This window comes from Squalius cephalus (assembly GCF_949319135.1).
Source record: "Squalius cephalus genome assembly, chromosome: 9".
Taxonomy (NCBI): domain Eukaryota; kingdom Metazoa; phylum Chordata; class Actinopteri; order Cypriniformes; family Leuciscidae; genus Squalius; species Squalius cephalus.
In genome coordinates this window covers 22,789,704-22,805,184 of record NC_137130.1, presented here as the reverse complement: position 1 = coordinate 22,805,184, position 15,481 = coordinate 22,789,704, and the positions used below count along the sequence as shown (strand labels likewise).

At 37.5% G+C, this 15,481-nt stretch overlaps 1 protein-coding gene across 1 annotated transcript in view; it reads right to left on the bottom strand.

Annotated features, from left to right (window-relative positions):
- Positions 1 to 6,598, bottom strand: part of asic4a (acid-sensing (proton-gated) ion channel family member 4a) — a 111,299-nt gene extending 104,701 nt beyond the window's left edge. Inside the window, exon 1 of the mRNA XM_079882086.1 lies at positions 6,509 to 6,598. The gene's annotated coding sequence lies outside the window, so the exon portion shown is untranslated. The remainder of the gene's footprint in view (positions 1 to 6,508) is intronic.
- Between the last annotated feature and the right edge of the window lie 8,883 nt (positions 6,599 to 15,481).

Genomic DNA, 15,481 nt, shown 5'->3' with positions numbered 1-15,481 from the left:
AGGCGAGCACTCTTGTGCTGTTAATAGTGTTTTTCTATTGCCAAACAAAATTATGTAAAATGCATCTCCCTAATGCATAGTTTTCTTCTATAAATGCAATTAGCTTAACAGGTCACATCTCTGTGGGATGAAACGTTTGGAGAAAAGCAGTGTTTTAAGGCTTATCGAAAGGCATTAAAAATTCAAGAACCAAAACAAACTTTTTGATCTCTCTTACTTAGTACTGATTAGTATTAAGCATGTACAACAGGATACATACATATATATATATATACATACATACATACAGTACCTATGTACAACAGGATACATACATGTATGTTACATAAAAGGGATGCATAACATAAAATAAATGTAAAATAAAATAAATGTATGTATATATTGTACTGTATAACATGAAATAAATGTAAAATAAAATAAATGTACAGTACGTATATACTGTATTATACTGATAGATAGATAGATAGATAGATAGATGGATAGATGGATAGATAGATAGATAGATAGATAGATAGATAGATAGAGGGAAAATGAACTCGTGAAACATTATTACAGTAGATGTGTCATCAGTTTGCCTAAAAGAACACAGAATGTACAAATGTTTTAAGCACCATTTACGCGTGGTAGGGAGCACGTGTACATTTCTTTCGTTAGACATTTCATTACATTACATTCAGTGGTGGCTGCTGGTCTTTCAAAGAGGGGAAGCTCATTTTCGGCCTACATCATAAAAATTGTCCATTTATTTATACGCAAATTCTGCTCTACGTTCCTTTTCAAGAAAATGAAAGTTTGTCTTTCGACTACACTTTACAAAATCCGCAATGGGACTGAGCTTGAATAGCTTCAGCATCAGCAACTTTTTATAGTACAAAATCGCTGTCAATCAAAAAGAGATGCAGTCTTTCGACAGACCTCCAATCATCACGCGTTCTCCCAGAGTCCAGGCCAGCCCACTCCTCCATTCACCCCCAGAGACGCTGAGCATCCGTAGACGGGACATAATCGCAGCATTTATATAGTTTTATTCTAGTTTCGAAGCACTGAAAAAAACTGTTCAAAGCAGCCCGATTGAAGTCAATGGATGCTAGGCTTCAACAGGGAAATGCACTGTGACGCTACGTGAATGTATGAGAAGGAAATCGAATCAGTCGACCTGCTATGTAGCTGATTCTGAACGAATTCGTCTTCGAGATGAACGTTTTCTAACGCATTTTTAGTCAATAAAATGTTAACACAATAGTACATATTTGACCATGAATTTTTTGACATTATAGGGGAAGCCGAACTTCCCTTGTAGTCTTAAAGAAATCCCCACTGATTACATTACTTTCACAGTGTCTGGTTTGTGTTCCCCAGGTAAACACTAGAGGTCCTCTTCCTCCACGGTGTCATTCACTCATTTGACTACATTTCCCATGTTCTGTCTATTCATTGATCATTGCACACAGCTGTTTCCCGTCACCTTGTTAGTTTCTGTGTATTTATACCCTTGCTGTGTCAGTGTTTGTTGTTTCCTCAGGTCTGTTCTTGCTGGTTTCTCAGCTGTTTCTTGTTTTGTTCTTGTTTTGTTCTTGTTTTGTTCTTGTTTTGTTCTTGTTTTGTTCTTGTTTATGGATTGCCTGTATGGATTTTGACCCTTGCCTGGACTGGATTACGAATATGGATTACCCCAATAAAGCTGATCTTACCTGTTTGCGTGTGCATTCCGTGACAATTACATTTAGCAATTAGAACAGCTTTACAAACGATTTACAGTTTGTAAGCTAGTTCCTCTGTGAGCTAGTTCCTCTGAAACCCTTCCTCCCCCAGCTCCACCAGCTTAGATCTGCTATGGCATTTATGTATGTTCTATTTATGCAGCAGCAGAAGACAAGGGCGTAGATTTGGTTTGAACATTGGGGGGGGGGTTGAAGTTTGGCTCTGCATATTTTTCATGTGATCATGGTATAAATATTGGGGGGGTTGTAATGCATAGATTTAAATATTGGGGGAGGTTATCTCCCCCCCAACCCCCCCACAAACTACGCCCCTGGCAGCAGATCTTACATGCTCACAGCAGCGAGTCAGTGTATCTATTAGCAGTAGCAATAATCAACAGCAGCAGCATAGACGATCTAACCCTCCAAGACTAAATAAATTAACATTGCAATATTCAATAACATGCTAATACTATTCAAAGAGTTGTCATGATCGAAATAAATATATATATATATTACATGGCTTGGTTGAATTCTAATGTAAAATGCGGTGCTAAGTATAACACACCGTTGCCATGAAAAACAGAGCATTGCTATGGACGCAGGATTCTAACCGTAGAGACGGAACAGACTATTTTCTTTAGCGGAAGCAATACAAACTCCTTTTTAAATCAATATTTTGTGTCAAATTATTGATTTATTTGGTAGGTAGCCATGTAATAAGCGGGATAATGTAGAGCAAGGTGGTTATAGCGAATACAACCCCTTCAGGCTGATTCAAGACCCCTCCACTTCGTGTCAGGGTCCTGATCAGCCTGTCGGGGTTGTATTCGCTATAACAACCGCCTCGCTCTACATTATCCCTTACATAAACACGAAAGCATGGATCCATTAGAAATATTTAGTAATAGTTCTACTGAAATGTATTTGCTAGAAAAAAAAAATATTTTTAGAACTCAGTCTGACCAATATACTGATGTATAAGGATATATGATGTATAATAATAATCAATCATTAGATGTTGTCAATTTCAAATAAAAACTGGAGCCCACTAAGATCGCATAGACATTTAAAGGGAAAGTTCATCCACAAAATTATTATTTTCAATATTTACTCATGCCATTTCAAAATCGTTTGACTTTCCTCCTTCTGTGGAACACAAAAGAAGATATTCTGACCAATGTCTTTTTTTTTTCTTTTTTTTTTGCATACATTGGAAGTCAATGGACACCAAAACATTCTTTAAAAAATCTTGGGGGAAAAATAACTAAAATACAGGCTTGGAACGACATGAGGGTTAGTACATGATGACAGAATTGTAATTTTTGGGTGAACTATCCTTTTAAGCCTCATCTACATGAATACATCCCTTGATATAATCTGGGAGTGCATTATGCATTATATCTGTGTATAATAGGTTTCCCTATAATATTTTCGATATTGTTCTCTGTAAATGGAGATCTCCTACCTCTATATTTACTTTATGTGGAAGGGCACCCCTTACTGTGAAAACTTCTATCCATAAATAAACAAGCTTACCTCACCTTACATTACACCTGTGTGGGATTCTGAAGGAGCGCCGTTACTACTCTGACAAATGCAGATGTGTTTTCCTAATTGTAAAGAAATTACTCAGTGTCATCAGTTAATTATAAGGGACTTTATTGGGACAATAAAGACAAATAAATGCGACAACAAAGTGTTTCCCACTAATGTGTCCTACAGCCCAAATACAGCCCTACAGCCCAAATACATAATGCATGCTGATCATGTGCATGAGGAAATGTGTATTTTCCTCTTAACACCAGTGTCTAAGCAATGCAGGGTTACTCTAAAGCAGAAGAAAGCTGTTTTTATGTAAAGTTTCTCTCCAGTCTTGTGTTTTTCGGTTTCCATGCCAGGTCATGTTTTCTTAGAAGTGTTAGTGGGACCTTTTATTTTTAGCTCCAGTAATATTGACAGATTTACTTCTCACAAAATGACTCCTCACTGGAAATATTTCAGCGTTTATTTAAAAGAGTGCATGATATTCTAACATTCCACTTCAAAGAATGCCCTGGATAAACATACGCAGAGGTCTGGGTTAATCCCTGAATATCAGACTGGCACTAGAATCACCCCTGCGTCTAGCTTTTGACACAAATAGCATTTAGGGTTTTTTGTGTGTGTGTGTGTGTGTGTACTTATCTATGCAACACTTTATACAACAGTCACTTGATGGTGAGCCTCTAGAGCTTCCTGGAGCCTCTGGGTTTCTCTTTACTCCTGAGTGGCAGTGTTCTCCAAAGCTATTCAAACATTATTTATGCATCTATCAGCCACCTAATGCTCCAGTCCGTCAAACATAGAATGCTCAGTCAGTCATACTCTCTGCATATACCTCATAACCTAACACAAGTTTTCATTTTAAAGAATTTGTTTGCTTTAAAAATTCTTTCCCAGAGGAGACTGTTTTCAGTTACATGTTGGAAGCAAAATGGAGCTTCATCATGTTGTTCTGATGGATGCACTGTGGGGGGAGGGAGGACAGGGGGAGGAATGAATCCTAACCTTGTTCCAGTGATATGAGACAGCAACATGCTCAGAGGACACATCTGTCATATGGAATAGGAAATCTCCTAAAACCGAGTAATGCTGCCTTTGGTGCAAAACATGGACATGAGCCTGATGTGCCAGTGAGAACGGTTCACATCATATAAATATTTGCAGCTATCTATTTTTACGACTTTGCAAAATATACTGTACAGTATTGTATCGGCAGGATTCAACCATAAGGTTTAAACTAAAACTGACATCTGCTGCAATAAACTACTGACCAATAGACTAATTTGGAGCCGACGTCACAGTTACGTCACAGTGTTAGCTGGTGACAAAACAAAGGGAAAACTGGAGGCGGCCAATTCAAAACAGCACAGATTCGGCTACATAATAAGGAGCTTAAATTATTATTATAGTTATTAAATGTCATCTTGTTGTGTTGTTGGGTGCCGTGCAAGAATCGACAGAGTACAGGCTCCAATTTGAAATTTTATCGCATAATGTTTTCTAAATGATTGTGGTTATTTGTGAATCATCTATGATTGTATACATTGTTTTGATTGATTGTGACTAGACTTTTTGAAGAACCTGGTAAGAAAGGGTAATCAAATACATAGTTAAAAAATGAATATGCTGTATCTGGAATTTTTATTTCTAGAAAATTTTCACATCCTTAAAATTGCACCGTAATGTCACTCTTTACATTGTCGTCTTCTGTCTGGCGTTGGCGCTGGCTAGGCAGAACTGCAGATCGTAGGCTACCACACAAGTCTTGTACGTGACCATTTAGTACAGTTATAGGCATCTAAAGATTTATATGCCCTCGGTTTCTCGTTACGCTCAGTTTCTCTATCAGGTCGGTGTAGAAGTTAGGCCACTCAACTGGAGGTAGCGTTAACGTTAATCCTGTCAGATCGTCCATCCATTGACTAAGCGTGTACGGGTCAGCCAATCTGGGATGTCCATTAAAATAAACTTTTGCAAATAACAATTGCGGTCCTGAACAGTGAGTGACCTTGCACATTAAGATAAAATCGGATTTTCTCCAGTCATTATTAAAAAACAAGCTAACAAAACTTGCAAAACTAACGTTAGTGAAGCGGCCAGAGGGATCGTTCTGCCACCACCTAAGCTCCGCCCACAAAAACGTCACCAACTGAAAAGGGGTCTATAACAGTACCACTGTATTTTATTAGTATACAGTGAGCCAAATTCAGTTGTGCATGCAACTTATTTTATAGATATTTGTGACTGTTATTATGGTAAAAGTTGCTTGAGCATTTCTATTCTGCACCAGGATCCCAAGGTGAGATATTATCAGGAGCAGTACGTTTGGAACGGTGTGAGTGAGAGAAAAATCTTCTGTGAGGGATATTCATTCCGGAAGTGTCAGGAATACCTTTTGAAAACCACTTCTGTCACTGCTTACATGGACATTATCTTGGATAGCACATTTCTGCTATAGATTTGTCTTCAATGATGTTATAGAGGAGAGAATGTAAGACTTTTCCCCAATTTACAGAAAAACAGCAGAATGACATAATGTGAATCATCCTAAGGAACAGTGTTAAACAAAACTATTAAAAAAAAAAACCTTTTTGCTTATTGAAATCAATCTGAAATAAAATAAAGTATTTTAGATGAAAACCTTCAACTTAAAAAAACTTCAACAAAAATTAGAAATGCTGCCTTGGCAACTAACTGAAATAAAATTTTAGTACTAAAATGACTAAAACTAAAACTGAAATTAAATTAAATAAAGCTAATAAAAACGACAAAAGCACATAAAATGTACAAAAAAAGTATTTATAATAAAAACCTAAATACTACAATAACACTGAAGAGGAATCTCTGATGGTATTAATACAATATTTACCATATTCTTTGAGAGGCTGACCTTTTGTCTGCAGCCCTGGAGAAATGTTAAATGAATTAATGAATGAACAAATGCATAAATCAAGCAATGGACAAACCAAAGACAGATGAAATTCTACTTCAGAATGACAAATCATATCACTCAGTCACTCAAAAAATAATATTCAGGAAATGTCTAGAAAGGGCATTTACAGTGCAAGATAGAAAACAGCCTTAGCCAAACAGGTTTATTTCCTGCCTCCACCCAAAATAAAAAATAAATAAACAAATAAATAACCAGCTCCAGTCATTAAGTTGTATTTTGGGATTTGTTGGATTGGCGGTTCCATGAGGTGTCAGCACAGAAAAGCAGAGCAAAATGGGGAGAAGAGCTGGATATTTCTCATCTTATACACCTTTTCCACAAAAGTGGTGATGGTTCTTGGATCAGAGCTGGTGCTTGGTTGGATCCAACCATGAATGTCTTAGGGGGCGATGTGGAGCTGATTTTTTTCTAGCCCGCAGAACTGCCTTTGAAGTGGTAAACACACAGAGCACACAAAAAAGGGGACAAAAGATCACTGCAGTCATTGTGTATCAGTAACTAAATCTAATGATCATTTTATATGCAAGCAGATAGACCTTCCGGTGAAAACTTCAAAACTGCATTTTTATTTCATGTTCAGATGCCGTTGCTTCAACCCACTATTTTTGATGTACTAAAGCGGTTGTGGGAGATTTGAGAGCACTGCTCTGGTGCTGTAACCTTGCATGATATTCTGAGGATTCAATGCATAATAAGAGCTTTCATTGACAGGCTGAGCCCGTTTTCACATCAAGTTTGTAGAAACTCACTTTGTACCATGTGTAAATGCATTGCCCTGAAGAGCAGAGAGAATTTTAGTAGACTGACAAAAGGACTCGCTCTGTGAACTTCAGAGAAAGGGTCAAGGTTCATTTTTTTCTCCCCTTGGACCCTTCTGACCCTAAGAATAATGTTTTATTGAAGTGTACTGAAACCACTCAATATATCAAAATGTGATTAGTGTTTCATGTCCAGCAGAACAACTTAATTTGGCTCTTTCACGCTTTCCGACTCGTTTGATTTGTGATGGTGGGGAGGTGAAAGGTCGTCAAATGGGAAAAGCTTGGAGTGGCTCTTGAAATAAAGCCAAGCATTGTATCATTATCTCTGAGTCCAGTCAGAGGTAATGGCAGTCCTAAAGGAAAAAGCCTTTACACGTGTGTCTAGTGGTTGTCTTATCAAAGACTATTCAGAATTCTTGAATACACATTTTACGTTGTTGCAAGATTTAATTACGTTACTCCAGCTCAAAGTATGTCCATGATGACAAGTAATATTACAAACACCACAACTGTAAAACATATTCATTTCATTTCTTGCAGAGATCTCTGGAATACAAGATTCTGATCAATTGCAGCATCCAGTGGTGACATATACTTCAATTCAAAAGTTTGGGGTCAGCAAGTTTTTATGTTTTTGAAAGAAGTATCTATGCTTAGCAGTCAATTTGATCTAAAATTGTCAAATAATCTGTTTTTTTCTACTGAAATATATTTGAAAATGTAATTTATTCCTGTGATGGTAAAGCTGAATTTTCAGCATCATTATTCCAGTCTTCAGTGTCACATGATCCTTCAGAAATCATTCTGATTTAATGATTTGGCGATTCGTTTTACGATCTCTTAATGAACTTTTTTAAGCATTAAAGTGGTAATTGCGTAGCTGAAATCTCTCAGATTTCATTAAAGATACCTTCATTTGTGAAGATGAAAAAAAAGTCTTACGGGTTTGGAACTATGTGAGAGTGAGTGAGTAATTAATGACAATTTTCATTTTCATTTTCAAAATGAAGACCCTACTATTCTCCATTTATGTCTCTTACACTAGTCTCACTCTCTCGTTCAGAGAGCTTCAATATTAATATTACTGTTTTCGCTAGGCTGATTTTTTTGTAAGGGATAGGTAACATCTAAAATAATTCAAATTCAAATCAAAAATAATTTTATGCATATTTATTTACTTTGTAATATAAGCATGATAATGTACAGTCAGTCGTACGTCTTTTTTATATATAAAACATATAGTAATACGGAATTGCTACTTTAATAAGAACTTTTAAAACTTCAGTGTCAACTAAAACAGTATCTTTCCCCAATTGTTCAATGTCAACCTCTATCAAGTTTTGTTATATTACTGACTGACTGAACAAAACCAAAAGTATTCTGCCCATGACAATTAATAACAGACTTCTCTGCTTTGACAATACTCTCTGTGATCAAATCTGAGTTCTATTTTCCACAAGGATACAGCAAGAGCAAAGGAAATTTGAGAGTAACCTTTCTTCTCTGGTCTTCGGATAGTAAGAATTATTGTTTTCCCCCTTTGTTTCATTTCATTTCACTTTGTCCTTCCAAGACCTCAAATGGGAAAGAAAGGCACTCTCAACTGGAACAAAACCTAAATGTCACAGGCTGATTTTCTTTTCCCTTTTTTTATATATATATATTTTTTTTTATATATATATATAATAAAGAAACCCAAAGAAAACTCATTCATGCACATTTTTACAACACACAGCTGCCTGTAAATAATAAATGAACTACTCTTTTGGAGCTCTTCTTAATAAAAAGTCCTTTCCATCCTGGGTTCACTGGACGTCATTGTGGCCCAGTGTGAACTGAAGTGGTTTTGCCCTGCATCCCTCTGGGAGCAAAGCCAAGGCCCTTTGTTTGTGTCCCTTCACTTCACCTCCTGCGGCAATAATATCAATCCTTCTCCAACCAGGCAGGATAGCACAAAGACAACACACAAACAAACAGGTCATGCACCACCAAGAGATTTTTAAAGCAGACACATTTTATACAGTCAATAATATATTGACAAAACGACTAAACACAAATATTTATGCATATACCCATATAAAGCTCACAGAGATGTGAGGATTTCATTTAATGTGCACATCAAGAGAGACAGTGACTAAGAGAAGTACCTTAAAAGGCTAATTTCACATCTATTCCCCGGTTCAATTATCTATCTGTTAGTGTTTGATGTCTTGATGCAGAGGGGGTTGGGGGGCGCTCATTATCGACAGCTGCTGTGTTGCTCCTGTGCTCACTGGCTGTCAATTTCTGGACAGATGGGTTTGCAGACCGCAGCCTGAGAGGAACCACTGACCATCATCAGCACAAACAGCCACCGCCCTCAAATCTCAGAGTGTTAGATTCATTTTCACAAGAAACCTTGCTAAAATACTGGTGCCACTGTCACTGAGACATAAGCACTGTTCCAAAACCTAGAGAGCTGCCTTGTTGCACTACATGTATACCACCAACATTAGCAACATTCCTTACTATCGTGGAACCTAATAGAGTGGTGCAGGGATGACACCAAAACCCAGAAGACTAATTCGCCACTGATTTTCCTATTGGATTTTATAATGGGGTTTTCAATTTATGAGTAAAATAAGGTCTGCAGTAACCATAACTTGATGACACTTGAGCATTTTGTTCTCCAACGTAAACTGCACGCACTCAAACATCAAACATCCTTAGTTACTTATTAAGAGTGTTTGGGGGTAACTAGTGCTTAATTTGAGCCGAATCCTGTTCCAGAAAATGTCAGATTTAGAATGTTTGCAATCCGGCATTGTTTTTAAACGATCCGGCAGAAACTACTGCATTACATGGTGACTGAGCATGCACACTGGCGCTCAGCATATATATTTCTGTCAGGACCACTATCGTCAAATACGATTGACAGTTAGTGTACAGTTTGGATTGGCAGTATGGTTCTGTTCTGGGCAATAACTCCCTGCTCCCTCCATGCAGCCTAGCATGGATAAGAACAGGGAGAGCAGCAATAACCCCCCAAAACAAAACCATATGCCAATATCCCCCAAACACAAACTGACAGCAACAATCGTTTTTTTTTTTTTTTTGTATTTTTATGTAACTAAGTGAGCTAAGGCAACAAGCATGATGCCAATACCTGAAAAGCTTACGCAACAAGCATGTTACAATATCGCCAAAACGTCAGTCATATTTTCATTTTCCATATCCACGAGTAAAGCTGATGGTGTTTTCTGACAAAAAGAGATCCCGAAGATGGAACTGCTAATAAGGATATCAGGAGACACGAACAACGGGAGTTAGATCAGTCAGAATCATAAATCGATGTAATGGAAAAGGCAACAATGTCATCGGTGAAAGAATATCATTGATCAAGTGAATGATTTTTGGTCTCAACGTAGCTATATACGTGACAGAATAATACACTAGGCTGTAGTTAGGGCTGTGCAGAAACTTGTGAACGATGCTCTTACAGTTGTGCCGTCACTGTTTAGTGACGTCATTGTACGTTCCGGGAAAACTTAAGTTGTATGGTCATTGTCGTCACAGTGCCTTTAAATCGGGCAAATATTTATTTACAAATTAAGCACTGAGGGTAATGCATTACAAGTAAAGTAATTTATGTAATCAGATTACTTTTTCAAGTAACAAGTAAAGCAAAGCATTACTTTTAAATTTACAACAAAATGTGACCCGTCACGGAAACCAGGGACACAAGTCGGCAGCACAACTTTCGAGCAAAATGAGAAAGAAGCGGTTTTTTTTTCAAAATTGGTGATTTTCGTTTTTTTGCAGAATCTGTTAGTTGAGCAACGCAACAGGTTGAAGCGCGCGTCGAGTAAAGACAGTGCAGTGTGTGCGCGAGCCACACGAGAAAACACCGTATCTGCGCCACTGATCGCAGTGGCAACGAGCACTTTGAGCACTTTGATCACTTTAATTTAAAAAAAACACATTTCAGCGCTAGTATCTTATTTAAAAAATGAACGAAATGAATGCTCTGCCAGTTAACTGGAGATGTTTTGTTTATTTGTAGAATCGGTACATTCGTGTCGCGAGATGTTTTAAAAAGTGGTGGGAACATGTCCCATCCGTCCCACCCGCAAATTACGCCTATGCCTATTTCCATAGTTTATTGCTTATTATTTATCATTAGCAAAAGTTTGTTTCATGTTGCACGAGTAGGCTACACCGAAGAAAATTCCTAGTCTGTGAAACCTTTCATTGACAGTGGCAATACAATCTATTCTGATTCTGATTCATACTTGGAAATATAGTATGAATAGCTATGTGATATATATATCACATAGCACATCCTGTTTTTGATTTGAACATTGTCTAGAGTTTATCTAATTTTTTTTTCAGTGTACACAAGAGTTGCCTATACAGTTTTATCGGTAGATGCTAAGAGACATTTATTTATATATTACCTGTTTGCAAACTTTATTTTTATTTTTTTCTTTGATGGCACATTTTCCTGACCTTTCTGCTCTACAGCTTTACAGGGGGTATGGCTTATCTAAATGAGATGTAAATGAGCCCTATTATCACTCCCAGCAGGAGAGAGAGGTGAGAACTTCACAATCTTTAGAGGCTGTTTTCTCCCCTTTGAGCTTTTTTGAGTGCCTACCTTCAAATCGCCATAACTTCTCCAAATATTATCAGATTTCCATGTGTTACACATCGTTGGAAAGCTTGGAGACTACACTTTCAGAATCTATGAATAACTCAAAATGCCCCCGACTTGTGTCCCTACTTTCCGTGATCGTTCACAAATATCTGAGTTACTTTTTAAAATAAGTAACGCAAGTTAGTTTGTTTTCCCATTTATTGACTGACACCTCTCCTGTCCCCATGTCCACGGGAGTAAGTGCTGAGGCATTGTGTGCGCTGTGTAAACATGACGATTCTAGACTGAATGTGAACAGGCATTTACTCATCTCAAACATAAAAACAGTGAAAAGCAAAGTCAGAATATTACACTCTGTATTCGTTTCACTTTTGGTGTGAAAGGGCCTTTACATTTGCCCAAAAACTTTTATTAACTTCTATTTTTTATTAAAAACAAACAAGCAAGTCCAGCCCAGGTGATAAAAAGTACAGCAAAAGTAATGTAACAATACTTTCTATAAAAAGTAACTATCAATCTGTCTATCCCTGTCTGTCTGTCTGTCCATTCATCTACCTAGCTGTGTCCGTCTGTTTATTTTTTTCAATTAATATGTAAAAAAAAAAAAAAAAAGCACAAAATAGAAAACGCAAAAACATTGTCTATGGAAAGGAATGGAATGTACTGTAAATAAAATGTAATGAGATTTATAGCATTTAGGAAGACACAAAACTACCTTTTGGAACAGTTTTTGCTCTGCAACAGTGCCTATGATGTCTTAAAATGCCACCTCCATATGCAGTTCACTAGGTTTTGGAACAGAGTAATGAAAACAGCTCAGTTTGAGCAATCTCTCCATCACTGCACAGAGAGCAGCTGCTGAATGTCCTGGTGGAAGAACAGGGTTGATCTGAGGGTACTGTCCAAAATGCCAGATGCTATAAAGAGCTGTTTTCTTTTTTTTTCTTTTTTTTTTTGTGTTTTTTAAGTATATGAGATCTTAAATTTGGATGAAGAGATTTGAGGCAAGAACAAATCCACAAACTAAGATCCTGATGTAAGACTTCGGGTTAAATATATGTAGATACTATCTGTAAATTGCATGCGCATAATTTAACACGTTGTGAATATATCAGTGAATTTCAAACGCGCGTTGACATCACATGCACAAATTAGTATAAGTGAAATGTACAGCGACTACCTTTTGAAACTAGAGAAGAAGATTTTGCACTTTTTAACGATCCTCTGATATCCTCAATGATTAAAGAATGACATGCCAATGGAACAGTGTCTGGTGGGACTGACCTGCCTCAAGATATTAGAACTTGAATAAATCACGTAATGTTGCTGTATCATCTATGTCCAGATCAATCTTGCCTGATCAATAAGTCTGTCTCAACTCATGATATCGTAGAGGCAGGAGAATAGGCACCTGGAGCGTATTAGCATGAACGAGTGAGTGGTCGACAGTATGGCCAAACACACACCACCACTTCAATTACATCAAATGAGCTTGCACAGGTTTATAAAAAGACAGATTTACCTTGCTTTATAGTCTCCATGTTACGCATGCTACATGTAAGCCTCTTACACGGTTACTTACCAAAGTAAATTAATAAATAGACGTGAAATTTTAAATGAAATGCATTTAATGTGTGACTGACATGTGGATGTGTATTTATACAGATATGCACATTAATATCTGTTTAACTAAAACAATGAAAATAAAAAGTGGCAGTACTCCAGTCTCAGCTGAATACAGTAGATAGTAGTTGGCAAAGAGCGGGTGGTGTTTTATGTGGCACATAATAGGTTGTTTCTTCATCAACAAGGAGACAATGACAATTATTGTTCTAAAAACACACACTTGGTGAAGAAGTTGTCTTTCATTATCTGAAACAGAAATTAAACAAATGAATAGCTCAGGCCAAGTCAAGCTACAGCTCATTGTGTCACTTATTACAACCCTTGGTATGTTGTAAAGAAAAGCAATAAATAGAATGATGGGTAAAGATATAGAATCAACTGAATGATTTACACATAGTTCTACATAAGAAAAAAGAAATATAAGAAAAATGTCAGATGTGAAATAAATGTGAAATACTTCAAATAAAGCAGTTTTTTTCCCTTCCATATGGACAATGCTGTTTTGGGGTTTTCTAAATAATAGTATTTGATAGTTCACCAAAAATGATTTACTCTGCCTCATGATGAACATTTGAAGAACATCCTGGTCACTCTTTTTCAGTGTAACTGAAGTGAATGAAGACTGAGGCATCAAGCTCCAAAAATACAAAAAGCATCATAATTAATTGTATCACAAGAGATCAATACAATTGTGCTCTATATTGCAAGTCTTCTGAAGACACACCCCATCTTTGTAGGGGAACATAGACATTTTAATTCAGCATTTACTGGTTCTCCTTGGCATGTCCATGATTAGTGACAAATCATTCTGTTTAGTCTGACTTCCTTAATGAATCAATTGATTCAACCACTCTGATTGATTCGAGAATCGAGACTTACAGACTCAATCTGGTTGCAACAATTAACAGCCCACTATAGTGCAACATGTTCAGTGAACCAAAACCTAAAATTGCATGGCTTCAGAAGACAGCAAACATAGGGCTTGTAAGCGGAGTATATTTTAGTATGGTATTTTTATGGTGCTTTTGTGACCCTTTTATGAGTTTAAAAGCTCCAGTCCCCATTTATTGGGATTGCGTGAAAAAGAGTCATTTTATTCAAAATTTATCCTTGAAAGTGATACAGACTTGAAACAACACGAGGGTGATTAAACGACGACAGAATTTTCATTTCTGGGTGACTTTGCCTTTAAGCTTTGGTGAACCAGATTCAAGTTCAAACATGTTGGGGGAAAAAAAAGTGTCATCAGTAATGCAAAAATTAACCACCAAATACCCTGATTATGAACACATGCCTTGCGGCGGCTGCTTGCTTTAATTAGATGAACGGACTATATAATACCAGATGACCTTTACCACCTCCAGCGCTTTAGCCTCCAGATCGGGACATTTAGTTGTCGCTGTAGACAATTATCTTGCAGGTACTACCTGCTGAGTCGGATAATAGTCCTTAATTAGCACAGGAGCAGGGAATGCAGACAGAGGTCTCTCCTTGTCTTTCGGACTGCAGCAGGGGGACGAGAGAGTAGAGGAGAGTCAATCATGTCCACTCTATTGCCTACTCACTCACTCACCCACCCAGCAGGGAGCTTTCTGCTCAGATCCAGTGCTTTCAGCAGGGTGGGAATGATGATGCATTCAGAGGTGAGTGAGTTACCAGGGGGGATATGATGGTCCTGAACTTCTAGGGCTGCCCCTGTCTCTCTGTCTTTCAGAAACGTACAAAGAAACATTGAATGCGCCGCTGGAGTGCAGAAGATTTCTCTGAAACTTCACAGTAGCTTACAAATGCTTGGACCTGAATAGAATGCGAGCACTAGAAACGACAGGGGTGAAACCATCCAAAAAAACAGCAGGAACTATAACTCCACATATTCACATATTCCAGCATCAAGATTGGGTTTTATTCTCGCTTTTCAAACAGACATTAAAGAGTGGCTTACGTAATTGCATATCGCTTTATTTCCAGACTGCGTGTTTATATATACGTGCTGCATTTTTAAAAGAGCTTTCATGGCTCCTCATGGCGTGCTGCAAATGCACTAGGCGGTGAACCCCTGGTGAACAGATCAGTGGGCCAACCAAACGGATGGAGCAACAAACATGATCATTCATCTATCAAATACACTTGGGATGACATCTGTCACCAGGCCTCTTTTTTCTTCCCTTTCCTTTCCATTTACAGCGCTAGCCTTATTGATCTAAAAGCACAAAGCAAAAGTACACGCTAATACTGATGTCACATACCAGTGGCTATTTTT